Source organism: Anomaloglossus baeobatrachus, chromosome 9 (genome assembly GCF_048569485.1).
Source record: "Anomaloglossus baeobatrachus isolate aAnoBae1 chromosome 9, aAnoBae1.hap1, whole genome shotgun sequence".
NCBI classification, from domain to species: Eukaryota; Metazoa; Chordata; class Amphibia; order Anura; family Aromobatidae; genus Anomaloglossus; species Anomaloglossus baeobatrachus.
Genome location: NC_134361.1, coordinates 110,300,040 through 110,323,724, shown reverse-complemented (window position 1 = coordinate 110,323,724; position 23,685 = coordinate 110,300,040). Strand labels below are relative to the sequence as shown.

Below are 23,685 nucleotides of genomic sequence, written 5' to 3'. Positions count from 1 at the left end.
GAAATTAATGGAGGCTGAAAAATAGCAGTTGTAAAATGTATCATTGCATGTTGTACCCGGGCACAAGTCTCAAGAACTATGGAAATGTAGCATTTGGTAACTAATATAGAGATAGCAGTAATTATCATAATTTCCTTATAATATGTAGGGCTCCGACAAGAGTTTTAATTTTTCCAAATCCACATTAGCATTTTTCAGCTCCACATAGAGATACATATTCTGTTCTGAATATTAATAGTTGCAACCTGCCAACATTCGTATCATATATAGTTGGAAATAGCAAATAGAATTTTGCAATATTTGACTGGGAGCTTTACAATTACATTAATTGTCAGTCTGACCACAATTTAGACTGTTTTACTCATAGCAGCGGGTTATTGCAGTCCATGTTAATTCCGACTTTTACTGCATGTCTCCTGACCCAAACTGGCAGTGTCATTTATGTTTATGCAGTCAGATGTCTGTATAACACAGACAATCACATCACATTGCTTGGACTGGCCGGTGGTACTCTTGCTCAAGAGCGAGCACTACATAGAAATACATGGTGTCACGCTCGAGTCAGGAGAGCCACCGTCCGAGCAATGTGATGTAATCATCGTCCTTGTTTAATGAAGTCAACTGACTGCACCCTATTTCTGCACTGATGGTACTTCTAGTTCTGTATTCATGTACTAAATGTGGTTCTGGTGATGTATTCATGTGCTGATCGTGCTTTTGGTTCTGTATTCATGTACTAATAGTGGTTCTTGTGATAGTTCAAGTCTGGAGACCACTAAATGGACTGGGAATTGTGGTTGTAAAACTGAAGCCTACCATAAGCTCTTGATAGCTCTCGGGCCGAACGATGGTTCAGTCGATTGTTCAGCTGCCATATGCCTTGCCCAACTCTACCATACACAGGGATGTTCAGTTGGTCGATTACTCTGGTTTTCTCTATGATAGAACTGCTGACCAACATTTCTAGTGGCTTACCTCAGGGACAAAAAAAAGATCGGTAGTCAGAAATCAGACATGTGGGATCTTTAATGCCCCGACAATCATCTCTCCGGCTCTGTGATACATATTAGACTGAGGTCGAACCAGTCTATATCAGAGAGATCAACCATAGCTAATCTAATGTGTATGGCGTGCCTTGACTGTAGAATATGACTGCTATATGGTTTCATGAATAAGCCTTAAAAGGTATCACCACTGGTGGGAGGAAATAAAAGTTTTTTAGCTTCTATAATTGTGTTGTACATTAGTTATATGCTGAATCCAACTACAAACAAGTCAATCTTATAACTGTCTGACGTACACGGGTGTACTTACTTAAGTAATAATAGTGTTTTGTTTCTTTAGCTTGTTTATTTTTAAGCAGCAGCAAACAAATATGAAAACACTTTGTTTTGCATTTTACATAGCCCTGATTTTTTTTTTCACTATTTTAGTGCAAACATCTCAAATTGCACATTCAAAGACTCCAGAAACCAGTGTGATAGAATGGCTCACAGCTGCTTTATGAGGTAAAGAGAAGAATGCTTTTTATTTAAATCTTTGGTGGATTTATGAAAAACTTCATAAACGAGCACAGCATAAAGTAAATATAAGCAGCCTATCCGGCATAAAAAAAAAAACAAAAAAAACAAAAAACAGCACTCACAACAGTCTATATACTTGCAGGGTCCGCCCGCTCAGGATTAGGATTTCCATCTCGCCATACGAGCACCACTCTAGAAGGTCTGGTCACTTCCAGACACAGAACACTGAGTGAATGCAGAGACCTTCGTTTTACCTGCTTGACCACACCCTAGGTGGAAGATACGTGAACAGCCATCCCACCCATCTCATTGACTGTTCACAAAATACCCAGAACTTATCAAGACCGATTAACCCACTCAGACCCTAACATGCTGTAGCCTACATCCAGGTTTCAAATCACTGAAGCTATCAACCTTAGTGATACATATCCCCCTCCAGGATTTAACCAGTGACCATCTTACACTAGTTATAGACATTGTTATAGTTCAAGAATACATCCTGGTGCAGCTAAAGCTTGTATTTCAGGAGGAAAAAGCTTTCCGGTTAAAAAATATCCTAAAAGATGCTTAAAGACAGATCAACATCTTCAGTTTTTTTTATGAAATTGTACAGTCCTCGAATAGGATACTAGAAGCACCATCAATTCATAAATACATCACCAGAACCACCATCAGCACATATATATTGGGAGTACTTGCTAACAGCCATCAACAGATTGTTAGCCAAGCAAGAACAACAGTAGCGATGAGACTTAAGCCGGTTTTACATGTTGCGACATCGCTAGCCGATGCTAGCGATGGCGAGCGTGATAGCACCCGCCCCTATCGTTATGCCGATATTTGGTGATCGCTGCCGCAGCGAACATTATCACTACGGCAGCGTCACACACACCTGGTCGGCGGCGTCGCTGTGACTGCCGAACAATCCCTCCCTCAAGGGGGAGGGACGTTCGGCATCACAGCGACGTCACCGCGACGTCACTAAGCGGCCGGCCAATCAAAGCGGAGGGGCGAAGATGAGCGGGACGAACATCCTGCCCACCTCCTTCCTTCCTCATTGCTGGCGTGTGGCAGGTAAGGAGAGGTTCCTCGTTCCTGCGGCATCACACGTAGCGATGTGTGCTGCCGCAGGGACGAGGATCAACTTCGCCCACGCGACATATTTGAGAATGGACGCCCATGTCAACGAGGAGCGATTTTGGATGTTTTTGCAACAATCCAAAATCGCTCCTAGTAGTCACACACAACGAGATTGCTACAGTGGCCGGATGTGCGTCACAAAATCCGTGACCCCAACGAGATCGCTGTAGCGATCTCGTAGCGTGTAAAGCCCGCTTTAATCCAAAACTCAAATAGACATTTATGTCCAGATACCTTATATATGACAGCTCTGATTGGCGTTGTTCTTGCTCTATTTTTTTTTACATAGTTACATAGTTACTTAGGTTGAAAAAAGACCTAGGTCCATCTAGTTCAACCTTCCTCCACCAGTTCTACATTTGGTCACTAAGTCATTTATAACCAAAAATGTTTTGTACTGAGGAAATCATCCAGCCCTTTTTTAAAAGCTGTTATAGTGTCTGCCATTGCTACCTCTTGTGGTAGGGCATTCCACAGTCTGACTGCTCTAACTGTAAAGAACCCTTTCCTATTTAGCAGTCGGAATCGCTTTTCTTCCATTCGCAGTGAATGCCCCCTGGTCCTTAGTATTGTCTTTGGAAGAAATAAATCATGTGCCAGTCCTTTATATTGACCACACATGTATTTATACATATAAATGAGATCACCTCTGAGACGTCTTTTTTCTAAGCTAAACATATCTAACTTTTTCAACCTGTCATCATATGGGAGGCCTTCCATTCCTTGTAGTAGTCTAGTTGGCTGCCTTTGAACTGACTCTAACTTCTGAATGTCCTTTTTAAAATGTGGAGCCCAAAACTGGATCCCATATTCACGGGATCTAATCTCTCTTTTTATACACCCTAAAATCTTGTTTGCTTTAGCAGCTGCTGCTTGACATTGAGTGCTGCTGCTCAGCTTATTTGTAATAAGAATACCCAAGTTCCTCTCCTGTTCTGTAGCCCCGAGTTTACTTCCATTTAATGTATACGCAGCTATAGGATTACTCTGTCCTAGGTGCATTACTTTACATTTATCAACATTAAATCTTATTTGCCAAGTATCTGCCCATTCTTACATCTAAAGGCTACTTTACACGCTGCGATATCGGTCCCGATATCGCTAGCGTGGGTACCCGCCCCCATCTGTTGTGCGACACGGGCAAATCGCTGCCCGTGCCGCACAACATCGCGCAGACCCGTCACACATACTTACCTGCCCGGCGACGTCGCTGTGACCGGCGAACCGCCTCCTTTCTAAGGGGGCAGTCCGTGCGGCGTCACAGCGACGTCACTGAGCGGCCGCCCAATAGCAACGGAGGGGCGGAGCTGAGCGGGACGTAACATCCCGCCCATCTCCTTCCTTCCGCATAGCGGCCGGGAGGCAGGTAAGAAGAGGTTCCTCGTTCCTGCGGCGTGACACATAGCGATGTGTGCTGCCGCAGGAGCGACAAACTACATCGTTACTGCTGCAGTAACGATAATCGACAATGGACCCCCATGTCACCGATGAGCGATTTTGCACGTTTTTGCAACGATGCAAAATCGCTCATCGGTGTCACACGAAGCAACACGAAGCCGCTAATGCGGCCGGATGTGCGTCACAAATTCCGTGACCCCAACGACTCCGCATTAGCGATGTCGCAGCGTGTAAAGCCCCCTTTATACAGATCTTTTTGTAATATTGTACTATCAAGGTCAGTTTTTAATATCCTACATAGTTTGGTGTCATCAGCAAAGACTGACACTTTACTATCAATTCCATCCACAAGGTCATTAATAAAGAGCTTAAAAAGAATCGGTCCAAGCACAGATCCCTGCGGCACCCCACTGCTGACTATAGCCCATTTAGAGAATGAACCATTTATGACTACTCTTTGTTTCCTATCTTTTAGCCAATTCCTTAGCCAGTTGCATATAGTTTCCCCTAGTTTGCCTTTTCCAAGTCCAAATAAATCACATCAGCTGCATTACCAATATCCAGGTTTGCACTTCCCCCCTCATAGAACCCCAACAGGTTTGTTAGACACGACTTATCTTTCATGAATCCATGCTGTTTGTCAGTTATTATATTATTTTCTGCAATATATTTTTGCATGTCATCCCTTAAAATGCCCTCAAAAACGTTGCATACTACTGATGTCAGGTTTACTGGACGGTAGTTGCCTGGATCTACCTTCTTCTCGATCTTGTCCATGATGACTTCTCACATTCACAGTTCGTCTATTTAAGCTTCTAATTTCCCTAGTGTTATGCAGAAAATCCTGACATGGTACCCTTGTAAAATACAGTTTCTCTCATGATGTAACTGCAGGTGTCACACTAGATACAAGGGGACTCCTTGTGAGTGGCTCAACACAGAGGGAACACCAGGTTAGCAATACAAAAGGCGGCCCTGGCGCTAGGGAGATGGGAGCAAGGTCACCTCCTCACACCCACCTGAGTCTGATCCCTGCACTCCCTAACGTTCCTAGATGGATCCTTCCCCCATGTGCTGTCCTGTGCCTAAGCTCTCTCTGGCCCTGAACTCACCCTGACTACTGAAGACCAGCAAGACGCTAGTCTCACCACTGCAATAAGAGAACACAAGCAAGGTAAGATATACAGATGGGGAAAGACACAACAAATATCACCCCACAGTTTCTACAGCAGCAACTTCTCAGCTGCAACAGAAGCAACACCTCATCTTCTCCAGAGACTGACTTCTTGAAAGTCGACAGCTTAGATAGGAGCTATAGCCGACATAGATAGGAGTGAGGAGCGGATATTTATAGCAGAAGGGAGTGGCTGCAGCTGAGGATACAACTACCTGTTACATCACTGCAGGATAGAGAAGAATCTTAACCCCTTCAGTGCTGGATGGAATTAAATACACACCAACTCAGGGTAAACAACAAATGGGCACTAAAGCAGACCTGTGATCAACAATACACTGTGACCTTCTGATCCCAGATCCTTCCAAGATCACATCAGGCTGTGACACACTTGTGACAGTTTCAATTATAATGTACCTGAATAAAAATATCTTCTCTACACTGTGCCCCTGAATAAATTATTGCCTATCACAGTGCTCCATGTGCCACCCTGATTAGCTATAACTGCCACACTGTCTGCCCTTATTAGCTATACCGCCACACTGTACCTATGCTGCCACCATTTCATACTGCACCCCCTCTACACTGTCTGCTCACACTGAACCGCCCCTGTACTGCCCTGTCTCTATTCTGTAATCTCTGTCTCACACTTTTCCCAATGACACACTGCTCCACTTCTCCATAATTCCTCCCCGGACTGGAGTCTCTATACTGCCCCTTCATTTTTAAATAGAAGTACCCTTTCACGATTTATCCACGCCCCCATAAAATTCCCATTTCTTCAGCTCCATTGGAGCTCTTACCTTCCACCATCCTTTCCTCCTCTGTGGTGCAGGAGTGATGTCTACATTGTGTGAAAGTGACCTCATCCCACTGCTGTACATCGCCTTGACCTTGGAAGTGCCAGTGATTAGAGCTTCAATTTTACTTGTGTCTTAAACATGTGGAAAAATAGAATGCAAGTAGTTGGCCATTTACAGGGGCTCCAAGCTGGCTGTCAGTTTACAATCATCTTGGAGAACATCTAAATCTCACTACCAGGGGTGGCAAAATGGCATGACCTGGGAGACTCCTTGCCCCGATGCATGTAGTGGCCCAATGCCATCCCCCTGCTGGCTGTGCTCCACATGTCCCGTTTTAGTTTTGCCCCTGCATGGGGCACACCAATCAGGTTCACTGAGCCTCCTGGCATATTTTTAAACTTCAGTTTCTCCAAAAAATAAGTAGATCATTAAAGGTGCAATTTTTATAGACGTTATATCCCTTACGTGCTCAGTCTATACTGTCAGTTTTGGCTGATCGACCCTCTTCACGTAACCTCTGCACTGCAGGAAAGGTGTTACACCAGCTTGTAAAAGTGTTAATGTAATAATTAGTAAATATTCAACTCTTCCATGGTAAATGTTTGGTGATTAAATCAAACTGCATTAAATCAGTGGTTGCAGTTGAACAATCCTTTCCCTTGTAATTAATGTCAAACAATACTCTCATTAATAATAGCAAGTGGCCAATGTGACTGTTCCAGGACATTTATTTTCCTCCTTCAAATTCAACAACTTCCTTTTCTGTGACTTTTTCCCACTTTGAGCAATGAGCACTGTAGAACAATACAACACAATTACTTCCTTCCTTCGCTACTGTGTATCTGCTTGGATCCGTTCCATCCAGTCTCAAAATAAACAAACTCTGTTTTTCTGACAGCCCCTGGTAGAACGAAAATCACCAAGAGGCGTCAGGAACAAGCGGCTTTTGCAGCTTCCACAGTAGACTTATTGTAAGTAGTGAAACGCTCTCAGAATGCAGATGTAGCCGTCTCCATACTGTCTGTCATTGTAAACTTCAGAAATGACATGTAAGGTCTAACAAACAATTACTTTTTCTATATCATTTTTGACAATTGAAGACATTTGTGTAATTAATTTATACTTGATGCATTAATACCATCATTTCCCATCGTTCTATGTTGCAGCCGTGGTATATTAAGGGATTATAATAACTTTCAATAATGTATGCATCTAAATATAATTTTCTGGAAACAATGAAGGTGTTTGTAAATTTAGTTTTTTGCAGTGTACATTTATGGAGATGTGACGGCCTCATTATTGGTTGTTCCTTACATTTGCAGGCCCAGGAGAGATACGCCTGGTAGATAGAGAGGTTGCTCTGCTGCTGGCATATACAGTAGACTCACACAGATTGATCAAACTGCACACTACGTATCTCAATTTTCCTATATATAGAGGTCGATACATCAAAGTGTTTATCTAAAAAATGGCATAAAACACTTTGAACGGTCACAAAATTTTTGCGCAAAAAAATGTTGCAATCTTTGGTGTTTTCACGACAGTTTCAAGCTGCACTGCCAAAATGAGTGGAGCTGGCGATTTGCTATGGTATGCCTGTCCGTCAAATTGATGGAAAGTGGAAGTGTTTCTTACACCGGAAATGTTACTCCAGTCATTGACTGGAATAACATATTTGATAATGCCACTGATAAAATATACCATATTCATTCAGTGACATGCCCCTCATAATGAAGTTGGGGCATCTTACTCCTCTATGACCCTCATTAAGACTGGAATATGAAATATGTTCCTTTATGAATGAGGGCCACATTGTATATTAGAGTAATGTTGGCCAAAACATATATTCCATGTTAACATGTAATAGGTGGGCAGTGCTCCATGATGTTAATATATTAAGTTTTATACATTTACTGTCATATATTATAAATGCATGTGTGATATTTAAGTGTTTTATAAAGGAATATCCTTAGGGTGTAGCAAAGCCTGGACTGTTAAACAGGTTGCCAACAGTTGTTCCAGTGGTCGGGTTAGCTGGTGGTAGAGTGAGTTTAGTAGAGTTGTTAGATAAGATAAGGTTAAAGTAGTTAATGGAGGAGTAAGAAATGGCTGGGTGGATGGTTAGGAAGGGGAGCTCCAGAGAGGGTCAGTCAAGAAGTGGACTCAAAATGAGAAGACATGGCCTTGGTGCTAAGGCTAGTCAGGGAACCTCGAGTTAACCTCTGGAGGTCCGGAGACTACAGCTCACCCCGACGGACTTAGAGAGTCACCCGGCTAGGGAGCTATCAGGGCCCAGAAACAGACAAAGGGGAGTTGTATTAGGGGGGATGAGGCACAGACCCCGAAGTATTGAGGACACGGTCCAAGATAGCGGGGGCAGCACAAAGTGTAGTACCCCACAGAGAGAGGAAGGAAAGTAATGCCATGTCTGTCATAACGGTGTGAAGAATAAAAGTGAACAAAAGTGTTTGTCTAAGTGAACATTGATGTTTTGTGAAGACCTGTGGAAGGCGACTGAGTGCCGAAATGCATTGCCTCTGTTGAGTTACCACCTATATTCAGTACCTTATTGCCCGTGTATATTGCCAATTTTTAATGGTTTAATAACAGTTATTTTTTTAGCCTATCTGGAGGATCTTGAGCTGGACTTTCTCCTCTTCTATTTTCTGTTATTGATGTTTTGTGTCTTACTAGATCAAGGACTGGCAGCAGTGGTAATGTGACGCCCTGGAACCCAGGGGTCACAGGTCATTACACTCACCACCTACACCCCACACTAGAAAGGTACCACCAGTCAACCACAAAGACCTGATTGCCTCCCTCAGAGTCAGACAGGCACACCAGGTGGGCGAAGTCAGGCAGAAAGACATGCCCCCCCCAGGAGTCTGCTGGCCTGAGGCAGGAAAAATACAAACAGTCCAGTTCAGTACAGTGGAGTGGAGAGAAGTGGAGTACAGTTCTGCTTGGGGCCTGGGCTGGAGCCTAGGACCCCAGATAAGTCAGGCAGGCAGACGGCAGTGGCCGCCTGCAGGAGACCGGGAATACGACCGGTGGAACTGTAAGGGACCGGAACAGGGTAGTGGCCCGCCGGAACCGAACCGGGGAGCCAACAGGATACCGGAGCCCCAGGCAGGGTACTCAGACCCTGAACTAGGCTATACGCCACCACCATAGTCGAATTAACTGATTGCGGTCTGGACCTCAGGGGTTCATTCCCACCAAAGTCCCGAATGAAGGCAACAGTCCAACCCGTCCAGATAGTAGCCACCGCCAGAGGCCAGAGATCCAAGGGCCAGTGCCTGCGGGCAAAAGGGGGCTCCTAGGACACATACACGCCGGGGAGCGAACTACCAGTGCCCAGGCACAGTGGTCACACTACAAACATAGGTGCAGGAGAAAGGCGGACACTGCCAACCCGACTAGGAAACGGCAGCCGGCTGCGGGCCCCGTCCATCCCTCCATTTGGTTTACCAGTGACTCTGTGTGGTTTAATCGTGAGTACACCAGTGCCATCCGGCACCGCACCGCGCCGCACCGCAACCCTGCTCCCTGCTCCCCGGCCCTCGCACAACCGGGCCCCGGGACCAACATCCCCTACCCATGGAGGGGTCAACACCTAGCTGCGCCACTACACCGCTCCCGGGAGTCCCCGTACCTTCACCGCAGCGGTGGTGTCCACCATCACCACAACCCGTGGGTGGCGTCACAAACAATCATCCCAAAACCAAATACCCGCATTCCCCCGCACGTAGCGCCAAACCCCCTTGCAGAGCGACGTGATCCCCGGATCCGTGAGAGGCTCAAGCCACCGCCCGCAATGTGAGCACGGATCCGAGTGGCTCGGCGGTCGCAGCCTAGGCCGCGGGGCGGTACATATCGACGGACACTGGCGTGAAGCAGCAAGTGTTGTGCACCCCGCCCGAAGTCAGTTTTGAACACAGTCTCTTTGGCGACGGAGAACGGAGCTCATGGCCGACCTCCTCATACAAAAATGTAGGTTAGCACGATCAGAGTGCGGTTGTATTACTTTGTATGCTAGTAAATGCAATATCCCATATCTTAGTCATTAGAAAGCATCAGAGAGTTTCAGAGTAACCTTAAATAGCATTGTTAAACAGATAGAAGCAAATTTTCAGATTTCGCAATTTAAAGAACCACAATTCAAAAAAGGCAAAAAAATGAATTCTAATTATTAATGTTTCTATACAAAAGGGATATAAAATAGCATGGTCTTATGTCTACCTGGGTTTAGCACAGTGGTGGACACCTTTCAAAAACGGACCCCTGTGCAAGAACAGTATATGGGCCTATTGCAGTCCAACTCCTCAGCATAAAGTTCAATTCCACCTGGTTTGGAGGTAGTAATGGCACCCTTACCTCTTGGTTCCCTGGTTGCACCAATTCTATGTCCACCCCCGGTTTAGCATAGAAGAGAACTAAGGTGCAAATACACAGCTAATGGAAGTCTGCAGCATTATTTTCCAATGGGAAATAGGTGTCCTGTAAGAATTACTAAAGGATACAAGCCCTTTCCTCCGATTATTGCATCGGATGAAGATTTGAGGAATGATGGCAAAGTTTGTTATCATTCCCACTGTCAGATCACGTGCTGGAGCCACTCTACAGAAAAAAAAATTGGCTTCTTTTCTAGGATTTACTAGAAGTAAAAAAGTGACTTACCTTAGTTTATATCAATTCCTTTTTCATTCTACTCGCTGTATTTTCGTGTCCGGAAGGTAATTGAATAGGCTTTAAAAATATCAGACAGTTTTCAAAACCGGAATCTCCCCCAAGCAGCAGTCACTGACACATTGCCATGGCCGTGCATGTGAATACTTTGTACTTTTTCTGATTGAATTTCATTTGAATATAACACTAAAGACACCATAGACATTATTATTATTATTTATTATTATAGCGCTATTTATTCCATGGCGCTTTACAAGTGAAAGAGGGTATACATACAACAATCATCAACAGTACAGAACAGACTGGTATAGGAGGAGAGAGGACCCTGCCCGCGAGGGCTCACAGTCTACAGGGAATGGGTGATGGTACAATAGGTGAGGACAGAGCTGGTTGCATAGTGGTGTACTGGGCTGAGGGCTATTGTAGGTTGTAGGCTTGTTGGAAGAGGTAGGTCTTGAGGTTCCTATTGAAGCTGTTTTCAGCAGGCAGGCTAATGCAGGCTGAAACCGCCGATAGCAGGTTCAACCAACAGCCTAATGAGTATATCAATATCAAACCGGCATGTTCAATACCAGACTGACGATCATATTGTCACTTGTAGATAAGCTGCTGCCAGACATGTATGGTGATGTGTGTCGCCCTGGGCAAGCCAGGGGTCACAGGTCACAACACCACCACACCCCACACTCCAGGTAGGCACATCACAGCTAACCAGAAATCCTTGTTGCCTTCCTCCAGAGGCTGATGATTCACACCAGGGGGTGGGCCAGGCGGTTGGCTCCGCCCACCAAGGAGATCACAGCTCTGGAGGCGGGAAGTACCAGGCAGTCTAGTCAGGGAGGAGGAAGTGGAAGGAGTGGAAGAGTAGCCCCGGGCAGGGCAAGAGTAAACAACAAAGAAGTAAAAGTGAAGGAAAGAAAAGTGGAAAAGGAGGAAAGCAAGAAGTGGTGACAGAGCAGAGAGTGTGCAAGCCTGTGAGCCCAGCTTTGTGTAGGGCCTGAACAGCAAGGTCAGCGACGGCGGTGACTGTCCGGAGGGGGACCGTTTGGAAGTTCCTGGAAGGACCCCGTTGGCTGTGTGCCCGGTGGTCTGGAGCAGTGTTCCGAAGGACAGTCAGCACCAGGGCAGGGGCCTCTCGGACCCCGGCAAGGCTAGGAGTCGCCAAATTTGCCGAATCCGTCAGTGAAGGGGACGTAGATCCCCCAACAACCAAGTCCCGATTGACGGCAATAGCCCAACCTGAAGCAGAGAGACACCGCCACCGCCAAGGCACCAGTTTCTCAGGGCCAGCGCCTGCGGGCAAAGTGTAGAGCTCCTCCGGCCCAGATTGCAGTTGGGGAGCGGGTAACCGGAGGGAATCCACCGCTACCATCAGTAAAACTTAGGTGCAAGGAAGAGGGACATCACCGTCAACTACCGGGAGTGCAGGTGCAGCCGTCTGTGGGACCGTCCTACCAGCCGTTTGGTTTACCGTACAAACTGTGTCCATGTCTCAGGCTGAGTGAGTACCACAGTGCCGCAAGGCACAGCGCTGCCCCCGCGTCCCTGCGCCCACCAGGCCCCGCACCTCACAACCCACCACCGGGCCCCGGGATCACCAACCCCTACCCACGGAGGGGCAACACAACACCTGGCTGCTCCCCATCACCATCCCCGGGATCCCCACTCAGAGCAGCGGTGGTGCAATCACCACAACCGTGGGTGGCGTCACGAACTATAACAATCCCCCACACCCAACAACAAATCCCCTTTCACTCACGGGCGAGGAGTGTCGCTCAAGGAACCCCGGGATCCGGCCCACAGCTCGAGCCACCACTGAGCAGCTGCCGGACCCGAGCAGAAGGGGTGAGCGTAGTGTGCCGACACCCTCCTCCCCGCCCGCGACAACTTGGCGTCACGAACAGGATCTTACCGCTCTGCCGTCTGGTAGAGGTGCGCCTTGTTACCGCCGGAGGTATCCGGCAGAAAAATTTCAGAAGCCGCCATCTTTGGCGCGAAAAGTTCCCGCTCGAGCGTCTTCTCGAGCAGTAGAGGCGCGAAGGCCAAAATCCCGCCCCGAGAGAGGAGGGGCCGGAAAGAGCTAAGGGGGACGAAATGGCGGCTGGCCGCATGTGAGCGCGGCTGTGGAAGCAGGGACGCCAGGACTCTGCAGCGATATTGGGTTCCTGGAAAAACCTCGTTACTAAGATGCAAGATCCAACTCGCAACGAGGAAGCCCCCGCGCCTGGCACGGCGACGTGGTTGAGGGACCGGACCGTCCCGCTGAGTAACCGTCTGCAGGCCCATATGCAACTCCTCCTGGAGGAGTGGGAGACCGACATGGCGGATGTGGTGGCTGCTATGTGGAGACGCGAGGCAGAAGAGGATTTGGAGGAGCGGGTAAGCGACCCACGCCCCTGTATTCCTGAAGGATCGGCCGTTGGGGCTGAGGGGCCCGGCCGGCTTCCGCTCACCCTGCCTCTCTCCCCGCTACCCGCGATAGTTGCTGCCGCCCCGCCATTAGGCCCGCTACCTGCCCAACCGGTAGCGATACCCTGCCCGGCCGCTCCGGCGGACCAGCCGGCTGCAGACGTCCAGGACGGCCCTGAAATGCCACAAGGGGAACCGCTAGAACCGCGGCCCCTTAATAGCGTGGTGCCAGAAGTCCCAGTAGAGACTGTGCCAGACCCTGAGCCCGGGACCGTGGCTTGGATGAAGGCCCGGGTGATACAATTCCACCAACGTCAGCAGGATCAGATTTTCCGGATGCTGGAGCGGTGGACCAACGAGGTGGAGGAGCTGAATACAACTGCCCCGATGTGCGAAAGGGGAATAGATGTAGCAGAACCGACTGGTGACCCACGTCCCTATGTCCTATCTGGACCGGCCGCTGCGGCTGAGGGGCCCGGCCTAGTTTCGGCCTATGCATCGCCCTTGCCGTCACTTATGGGGCGCCTCAGTGTAAGCTCGCCTAATCTACTGCTCCGTACTACTGCTGAAGGGTCTGAAGTGTTGGATGCTGGAGGCCAGGAGGCTGCGGCAGCTGGCGGCAACCCGCCTGACGCAGGAACAAGAGGTGACGACTCCTGCCCCAGCTCCGAGTCCATTGTTGCAGCTGAAGGAGCAAGTGAGCGTTCCCGTTATGTGGGGGACCCCGTGGTTTACCATACCTCGCGTACCGGTGGAAATGGGTACCGGGTACCCCTGTCACAGCGGGCATGTCAGTGCATGTTTGATGTGCTGGTGGCAGAGGGTGGGTCCGCCTTAGCAGAGGAATCGGAGTAGGGCAGCGGATGCCCGTTGCACCGTCCCCGTTGGGACCACCTGCTTGTTTGTTGTTTGAAAAGTTGAAAGTTCTGCAATGATAAGAAAAATGATGATTACCGAACAGTAACCAGATTATCTTTGTGATTTGCAACCGGCTGGAGCCGGCACCGTTGTCCCCGTGGGGACCGTTTAAAAAGTTATGCATGGGAACTATCCATGGACAAGCCCGTGAACTTTGCAGGGCAACCACAAACGTTAGTGGCTTGTAAATATGTTGGTTACCGTTACCGTTTCCGCAGGCCGCCTCCGGAGAGGCAGGTTGGAGGGAGGGCCCTGAGCAGAGTAGGCCAGGGCCCAGCCACCAAAGGAACCGGTGGCTACCCTCTGGAGGGAAGGACAGATCCCGCTCGGGTACCGTGTGCTGGACTGTGGGTCAAGGGGTGCTGCCTGGGTTTTAGGGGCAGCATCAGGGCCAGGTTACTTGGGTGGGAGAGAGCGGAAACCGTAACCGTATACCGTTGAAACGTTAAAAGTAAAATGTGCCTCCCGTCTTGGGAAGAAGTTATTAAAAATTTTATTATTGTTTGCTTAACCCTGTTATCCCCTTTTTACAGAAAAATAAAACCGGTGTAGGACGGCAGCCCGCGGACGGTCTGCATTTTGCTAAGGGGGAATGTGTCGCCCTGGGCAAGCCAGGGGTCACAGGTCACAACACCACCACACCCCACACTCCAGGTAGGCACATCACAGCTAACCAGAAATCCTTGTTGCCTTCCTCCAGAGGCTGATGATTCACACCAGGGGGTGGGCCAGGCGGTTGGCTCCGCCCACCAAGGAGATCACAGCTCTGGAGGCGGGAAGTACCAGGCAGTCTAGTCAGGGAGGAGGAAGTGGAAGGAGTGGAAGAGTAGCCCCGGGCAGGGCAAGAGTAAACAACAAAGAAGTAAAAGTGAAGGAAAGAAAAGTGGAAAAGGAGGAAAGCAAGAAGTGGTGACAGAGCAGAGAGTGTGCAAGCCTGTGAGCCCAGCTTTGTGTAGGGCCTGAACAGCAAGGTCAGCGACGGTGGTGACTGTCCGGAGGGGGACCGTTTGGAAGTTCCTGGAAGGACCCCGTTGGCTGTGTGCCCGGTGGTCTGGAGCAGTGTTCCGAAGGACAGTCAGCACCAGGGCAGGGGCCTCTCGGACCCCGGCAAGGCTAGGAGTCGCCAAATTTGCCGAATCCGTCAGTGAAGGGGACGTAGATCCCCCAACAACCAAGTCCCGATTGACGGCAACAGCCCAACCTGAAGCAGAGAGACACCGCCACCGCCAAGGCACCAGTTTCTCAGGGCCAGCGCCTGCGGGCAAGTGTAGAGCTCCTCCGGCCCAGATTGCAGTCGGGGAGCGGGTAACCGGAGGGAATCCACCGCTACCATCAGTAAAACTTAGGTGCAAGGAAGAGGGACATCACCGTCAACTACCGGGAGTGCAGGTGCAGCCGTCTGTGGGACCGTCCTACCAGCCGTTTGGTTTACTGTACAAACTGTGTCCATGTCTCAGGCTGAGTGAGTACCACAGTGCCGCAAGGCACAGCGCTGCCCCCGCGTCCCTGCGCCCACCAGGCCCCGCACCTCACAACCCACCACCGGGCCCCGGGATCACCAACCCCTACCCACGGAGGGGCAACACAACACCTGGCTGCTCCCCATCACCATCCCCGGGATCCCCACTCAGAGCAGCGGTGGTGCAATCACCACAACCGTGGGTGGCGTCACGAACTATAACAATCCCCCACACCCAACAACAAATCCCCTTTCACTCACGGGCGAGGAGTGTCGCTCAAGGAACCCCGGGATCCGGCCCACAGCTCGAGCCACCACTGAGCAGCTGCCGGACCCGAGCAGAAGGGGTGAGCGTAGTGTGCCGACACCCTCCTCCCCGCCCGCGACAGATGCCTATTCCATAGAGAACACAGGAGCGCTTGGTTAAGATGGTTGTCGTTTGATTGATGTCATACGCGGTCCGGTTCCACGCTTGCAGATCGCTACTTCCATGTCGGACTCTGTCCACATTACTGAGTCCGACAATCAACCTACCATGTGCTACCTGGATCGGCACCTGCAGTTTGCTACTACCAGGTTGGACTCTGTACACACTTGAGAATCCGACAAGCAACCTGGCTTCTATTGAAGAGCTCTGCTCTGCTGGGCATCAGGGTTTTTTTTCTTACCACTGCTTTAGGCACTGTGGGAGTAAATGCCTCCTGGAGCAGAATGTGGCTTCTCAGAGAACCAGGTTGCTAATCACCACCTTCAGCTGGTCTCCGCCTACTTAAGTCTGGGGAGTTTTCTCAGTTATCACCGAAGATAGCATCTGCTTAGCTGTTGCGATATCCCGGTGTCTGTGGAGATCTTCCGTTTGGTGACCAGCAATTTGTTGTCTGCGCTGTATGAAAGTTCCCTGGTGGGACTTTCTTCTTCCCCTTTGGTTATCCCTCCAGTGTTTTTTGTCTCCCTTCCATTGATATTTGCATTGTGCATGAGTTTCAGTTTAACCCCCCCCTGTCTTTGTTTTGTAGGAGGTTGATTACTTTGTGTTCTGCCCACCCCTGTGTGGGGGGTATTAGATCAGGGCCGAACAGGAGACAGGGCCAGGTCGAGGCACGTACCTCTCTACCTTCAAGGGTACTTCTGAGGTGAGAATGAGCGCAGGGGTCCCAGTCTTAGGGCAAGCATAGGTCCCCATATATCCCCTAGTGACAAATGACCAGCTGAACCATGTTTGTCCAACAGCGATCTATTGTGTGCAGCAGGTTTTATGCTCTATTCTGAGATTACTTTTTATCTACTTTTTGCATAATTGCTGGAAAAGCTCTCTTCAGCTTCTAATGTAAGGCAGAATATTCATAAGCAATCCTGAGAATGGCCCTATCAGAATACAGTGGAGGCTGCAGATGCACACCTGAGCTCCGTTCATTTTCTATGGAACTGCGAGTGATACCTTAGTGCAGCATTCTTCCAGCAGTCACATAGGGAATGAATGCAGCCGTGGCATGCACACGCAGTGAATAACAGGCATTTCAGAGCCTTATTCTCAGGATTAGCGACAGGGTCCATGGAGTTGGTCCCTTCCAGTAAGGTATCACCTCTCCCCTGCATAGATGATAGCGTCAATGGTTGGTAATAACCCTTTAATCAAGCTCCAGCCCAAGCAACAGTCAGCAGATTCCCTGAAGCTGGCAAACTACAGGAATGTCTGTAGCTTGCACTTCATAAATAAACTCTTGACTGCTATAAAATGATGGTTTACCATATTTGCATTGATCTACTATACAGAGTCTTGAAAAAGTATTCATACCCTATGAACTTGTCCACATTTTTTTCATATTACACCCACAAACTTAAATATATTTTATTTTGATTTTATGTGATATACTAATACTAGGTGGCAAGTATTTGTAAAAAATAAAGGAAATGATACATGGTTTTCTAAATATTTAAGAAAAAATTCAGCCCCTGAGACATTACTCTGTAGGATCACCTTTTGCTGCAATTACTGCTGCAAGTCTTTGGGGAATGTCTCTATCAGCTTTGCAAATAAAGAGGCTGAACTTTTTGCCTATTCTTGTTTGCAAAATAGCTCTAGCTCAGTGAGAGTGGATGGCGGCATCTGTGAACAGCAATTTTGAAGTTTTGCCACAGATTGTCCACGGCATTTAGGTCTGGACTATGACTGGGCCATTCACATACATGAATAGGATTTGATCTAATCCAGGGGTCCCCAACCTTTTTTACCTTGAGAGCTACATCCGACTTTGAAAATTGGTCGAGAGCTACAATGTAGAGATGAAGACGTAGTCAAAGCCAATTTAGCAGTAGAAAACAGGAAACTACAATTGGAAATAAAGAATCTTCCCTATATTGATATCAGAAAGAAAAAGTGACCTCCATACACAACACAATCTACTATACCAAGACCAATAATACCACATACAAGGGAGAAATACCGCCACACTGTGACCAGACAACATATTACCACCACATTGTGACTGAATACAGGCACATACAAGGGAGAAATACCGCGACACAATGACCAGATAACATTTTACCAACACATAGTGATCAAATACAACCACATACGAGAGACTAATATCACCACACCATAATTAGACCACATAGTAACCGAATATTACCACATACAAGAGAGACATACCGCGACACTATGACCAGACCACATATCATGTCCCCGATCATGGATATGGCTTCATTCTAGTATATATGGCCCCATCATCGTCCCATCCTGGTATATATGGCCCCATCCTGGCATATATGTTCCCATCATGGCCCCATCATGGTATATATGTTCCCATCATGACCCCATCCTGGTTTATATGGCTCCATTATGTCCCCATCCTGATATATAATCCTACATCTAGGTATATAGCCTCCCCATCCTCCTGGTATATAGTCTCCCCATCCTCCTGGTATATGGCCTCCCCATCCTCCTGGTATATAACCCCCGATCCTGCTAGTATATAGCCTCCCCATCTTCCTGGTATATAGCCTCCCCATCTTCCTGGTATATAGCCTCCCCATCTTCCTGGTATATAGCCTCCCCATCTTCCTGGTATATAGCCTCCCAATCCTCCTGGTATATAGCCTCCTAATCCTCCTGGTATAAAGTCTTCCAATCCTCCTGGTATAAAGTCTCCCAATCCTCCTGGTATATAGCCGCCCCATCCTCCTGGTATATAGCCTCCCCATCATCCTGGTATATAGTCCCACCCCAGCACACAGTAAAAAAATAATAATAAACGATTGTACTCACCTACCCTGCTCTCCTCTGGAGTCCTCTTACGAAACTGACATAGCAACTGACCAGCGTGTAAGTGGCGCAGCGCATGACGTCAGTGTGATGCGCTGCCACTGACAGCACCAGCACAATTGTGTGCGTGGGGAGCAATGAATAGTCATAGCCTTAATCGGCAGCCGGAACATCACAGCCCAGGAACCCGATGGGTCTCTGTGCTGCGATGTATTTCAGCTGGATGCGTGCCCTCGGCCACACATCCATCTAAATCAGGGGCTCAGGCAAGCCCAGGCCCAGTCGCAGTGGAGATCTCTGCGATCGCGGTAGTTACGCCCCTTCCTACATATCCTCTTCGGCTTCTTGTGGAGCGCTTACCTATGTCTGCGTGTCTTCCTCTTCTTTGCAGCCTCAGTGATGACGGCATGTCGGTGCGGTGCTGAGGAGCTCCTCTGCCTCAGTCCTGTCGCCGCACTGTTCAAATGTATGCGTGCCTGAAAGATGCACATACCTTTGACTAGAGGCGAGATCTCCAGGTCCTTGACACCGCATATGTGCAGGTCTGGGGACTCCCGCAGTACAGCATTAGGACCTTAGGTGAGTCATATGAATGTGATGTCACCAAAGGTCATTCTGCAAATACGGAAACTTCAGTGATAGTACAGAACTTCTATTATAGCTGAAGTTTATGATTGAAATGCCTGGGCCCCCCTCAGAGCATGGGGGGCCCTGGATTAGCTGCCCACTCTGCCCACCAATATACGCCGGCCCTGAGAAATAGACAGCCCGCGGCTCTGTACAGCTACATTTCCGAGAACTGACGGCGAGCCACATGTGGCTCACGAGCGACGGGTTGGGGACCCATGATCTAAACCATCTATTTTAGCTCTGGCAGTATGTTTTGGTCGTTGTCCTGTTGGAAGTTTAATCTACACTCCAGTCTCAAATCTTTTGCAGCCTTTAACAGATTTTCCTCCAGGATTGCCGTGTATTTATCTTCATCCATCTTCCCATCAACTGACCAGCTTTCCCATCTCTGCTAAAGAAAAGCCTCCCCACAGACATGTTTCATAGTGAAAATGGTATTTTCAGGGTGAGGTGCAGTGTAAAGGCTGCTTTACACCAAACAATCTATCGTGCGATAGATCGTCGGGGTCACGGTTTTTGTGACGCACATCCGGCATCGCTGGCGATGCCGGCCTGTGTGACACCTCCTAGCGACGCAGTATCGCTCACAAATCGTGAGTCGGGTACTGCTCGTTAGGTTTCATAATATCGTTTAATTTGGTTGATCATCGTTTCCGTGGTAGCAAACGCCGCTCCGTGTGACACCACGGGAACGATGACCAGCTCACCTGCCTCCCGCGGCCGCCGCCGGCTCTATGTGGAAGGAAGGAGGTGGGCGGGATGTTTACATCCTGCTCATCTCCGCCCCTCCGCTTCTATTGGCCGGCGGCCGTGTGACGTCGCTGTGACGCCGAACGTCCCTCCCACTTCAGGAAGTGGACGTTCGCCGCCCACAGCGAGGTCGCACGAGAGGTAAGTATGTGTGACGGGGGTTACTGACTTTGTGCGACATGGGCAGCGATTTGCCCGTGACGCAGAAAGGACGGGGGCGGGTACGATCGATTGTGAAATCGCACAATCGATCGTACCATGTAAAGCAGGCTTAAGGCTAGGGCCCCACTTTGCGTTCACCTACTTGCAGTTCTAAACGCACGTTTTGGGCTTAATTGATTTGACCAAAGTTGCCTTTTTCAGAAATTTAGCGCTGAAAACGCATGCGTATTTACCGCGTTTTAAGCGCTTTTTGCATGCTTTTTCACCTGCGTTTTGACAGATGCGTTTTGAACATCAAGACACTGCTAAATAAAGTTTAAACAGTCAAACAAAATGAAAAAAGAGAAAAAATAAGAACACATATAGAATTTTAGCAATAATTAAGGAAATAGAAATATTTAATAAAATTATAGCGGTAATATAATATTTATTGGAAAAATTGCAATTACCGTATTTTTCAGATTATAAGACGCACTTTTCCTCCCAGAAATGTGGGAGGAAAGTGAGGGGTGCGTCTTAAAATCCGAATGTAGCTTACCGGGGGGTGATTGAGAGAGGTCACAGGAGGCAAGCACTCTGTGCAGGGGCTGGCGGAGCTGCTGTGGTGAGCGGCGGCCGGCGGAGCTAATGTCTGCGGCGGCGGCCAGCGAAGCTGATGTGTGCGGCAGCTGGCGGAGCTAATGTCTGCGGCGGCCGGCGGAGCTGATGTGTGCGGCGGCGGCCGGCGGAGCTGATGTGTGCGGCGGCGGCCGGTGGAGCTGATGTGTGCGGCGGCCGGATTATAAAACAGACCCCCTTTTTTTTTTTACCTATTTTTTCCTCTGAATTTGGGGTGCGTCTTATAATCTGGTGCGTCTTATAAAACGAAAAATACGGTAATTATTATTTTTCTTAAATTTAATTGAAGGACTATGTGTGTGTGTAAAGGGACATATGAAATCATTATTTTAATGTCCAAAAAGCATGCGTTTTGGTTGTCCTGTTTTCTGGCATAAAAATCAGGTAAAAAGCAGGAATTTGAAGGAATCTTGGTTTTTGCACCTTCTCATTGACTTCAATGTTAGCAAAACGCACCCAAAATGGCAAAAACAATTGACATGTTGCTTCTTTGAATACATGGTTTTTGCCACAAAATATGCAAATTCACAGATGCGTTTTCAAACTCAAAGTGTGGTCGGAAAAATCACAAATGCGATTGAAATGGCTGGAAAATGAAAACGCAAGCATTTTGGCATAAAAAAGGTGCTTCTCAAAATGCACCCAAAAAGCACCTGAAAAGCAGGTAAAAACGCAGAGTGGGGCTCTAGCCTTAGTTTCCGCCACACATTTTCTGCGGAATTCCTGCCTTTCCACTATGTAGATACAGGGCATCCGCAGGAATTCTGCATGAAATCCGCACTGTTTCCTCAGGTTTACCGCAACAATTCCGCAGAAATACCACAGCAATGTATAGCTGCGGATTCCGGGGAGTTGCTGCGTGAACCTGCGGAAATACCTGCAGAAAAGTCCGCAGGTACGATCTCCATTGGGCACATGGCCTAATGTTCTCACACAAACCTCTCAGACTTTCACTCACAGAACAGCTGTAGTTATACTGAGAATAAATTACATACAGGGTTCAATTTACTAATTAGGTGACTACTGGAGGTAAGGGGTCACTGAGAATTTTCTTTAGGGGTATTGTGACTGTGCCGCCCCCATGCCAGCAGCCGGCGCTGCTCGGATCCGGGCCTTCAGAAGTGGTGGCTCGAGGGTCTCCGCACCCGGGGGTCTCGCGGTCACGCCGAATAAATGGGGGAACATAGATGTACGGGCTAGGCCGTAGTAAGTTAGTGACACCACCCACGGTGTGTGGTAAGGTGGGACACCACCGCTGCTGTTATGGGGCACCCAGGGGAGATGTTGCGCAGCAAGTTGTTAACCCATCCTTGGGCAGGGATGGTGGCCCCAGGACCCGGTGGCTCGGTGCAGGGGATGGCAACCGCAGGGGCTGCTGGTGTACTGACTGTTAGTAAAACACACAAGTCTCTGGTAAACCATGGTGATGGTGGCCGGTGCCGCGGCCGGTTGCGTTCGGGTCTCCCACCCGGCTGGTGGTCTCTATCCTTTTCCTGCACTGCTTTGTGTAAGGTGGACTTTCCTAGTTTGAAACTCAGGAGTCCGCTCCCGGCTGGATGTGGTCTAAGGAGCCGTGCCCGCAGACGCTGGCCTGTGGGATCTATGGGCCCTGGCGGTGACCTCTTATCCCTAATCGGTGGGACTTTGGGTGGGACAGGACCTCTAGTCCTGGCCTCATTCGGTTAACCAGTTCCGCTTGGTTCCGGTCCTGGCTTCAGGGTCCGAGTACACCCCTTTGTGCTACGGTTTCCGGGTCAGTTCCCCGTGTCGGTACCGGCGGGCTACAACCCTGACCCGGTCCACCTCGGTTCTGCCGAGCCATCTTCCCATCCCCTGCTGACGAAGACCACCGTCTGCCTCTAGCTAATATTTATGAAGAAATCCAGGCACATTTGAGAAAAATATCCAACAAGGAGTGATGATTAAAATTATATTTATTTATTCGTTTTTTTATTTTTAACGTTTCGGCTATTTGCCTTCATCAAAAAACTATTTGATATGAAGGAAGAAAAGATTTTTCACATATGGAGGACATCAATGAACATTCTCAATGTGGAGACAAGGGAGATAAAGGAAACTCCAATGAGTGAAAGGGTATAATACCGCTATGCAGAGGGCTGTGCCGCGGGTGATCAGCGGTGAAGTGACAGTTGATAAAAATAAACTATTCACAATTCTAATTTTTTTATTTTTTATTTTTTAAAGCATCAATAATTTACAGAATTTTCCCACAAAGGTCTAAAACCTTTGCACTCTACTGCACATATTAACATAAAGACTTAATTGGAAAGAATTTTGTTAGAATAATCCATCCCCCCACCCCCTACACACCCCAAGCCTCTTCCTCCCTGCTCTGTTCTCTGCTCAGATCCATCTTTTTCTGTATTACTGATAGCTCACTAGATTGACTACACAACCAGTGAGCTGTCAATCAGGTGGAGGAAGGCGGGGCTGGGTATGGAACGCAGCCAGTGAGGCGGAGGACTGAAAAGTGCTCTGACATTCCCAGAACACTTAATCCTAATTTGCATATGAATTAAAACAGAGTTTTTTCAGTAAGGAACCAAAAAAAATGCATACGTAAATGTGAGAGTGACATCATCTCTTTCAGACATCAACATGGCCATATAAACGGTAGGAGGTAGATCACTCTGACAGATTCCCTTTAAATATTAGATCATATTCTGATGATACACTGACTGTCATCCGGGAACGCAACCTGCAACTGTCTGACTCAAGCCACTTTACTT

At 48.3% G+C, this 23,685-nt stretch overlaps 1 long non-coding RNA gene across 1 annotated transcript in view; it reads left to right on the top strand.

Annotated features, from left to right (window-relative positions):
* The first annotated feature begins 6,964 nt into the window (after positions 1-6,964).
* LOC142250527 (uncharacterized) overlaps positions 6,965-23,685 on the top strand; it is a 119,656-nt gene continuing 102,935 nt past the window's right edge. Inside the window, exon 1 of the long non-coding RNA XR_012725209.1 lies at positions 6,965-7,009. This is a non-coding gene — a long non-coding RNA (uncharacterized LOC142250527). The remainder of the gene's footprint in view (positions 7,010-23,685) is intronic.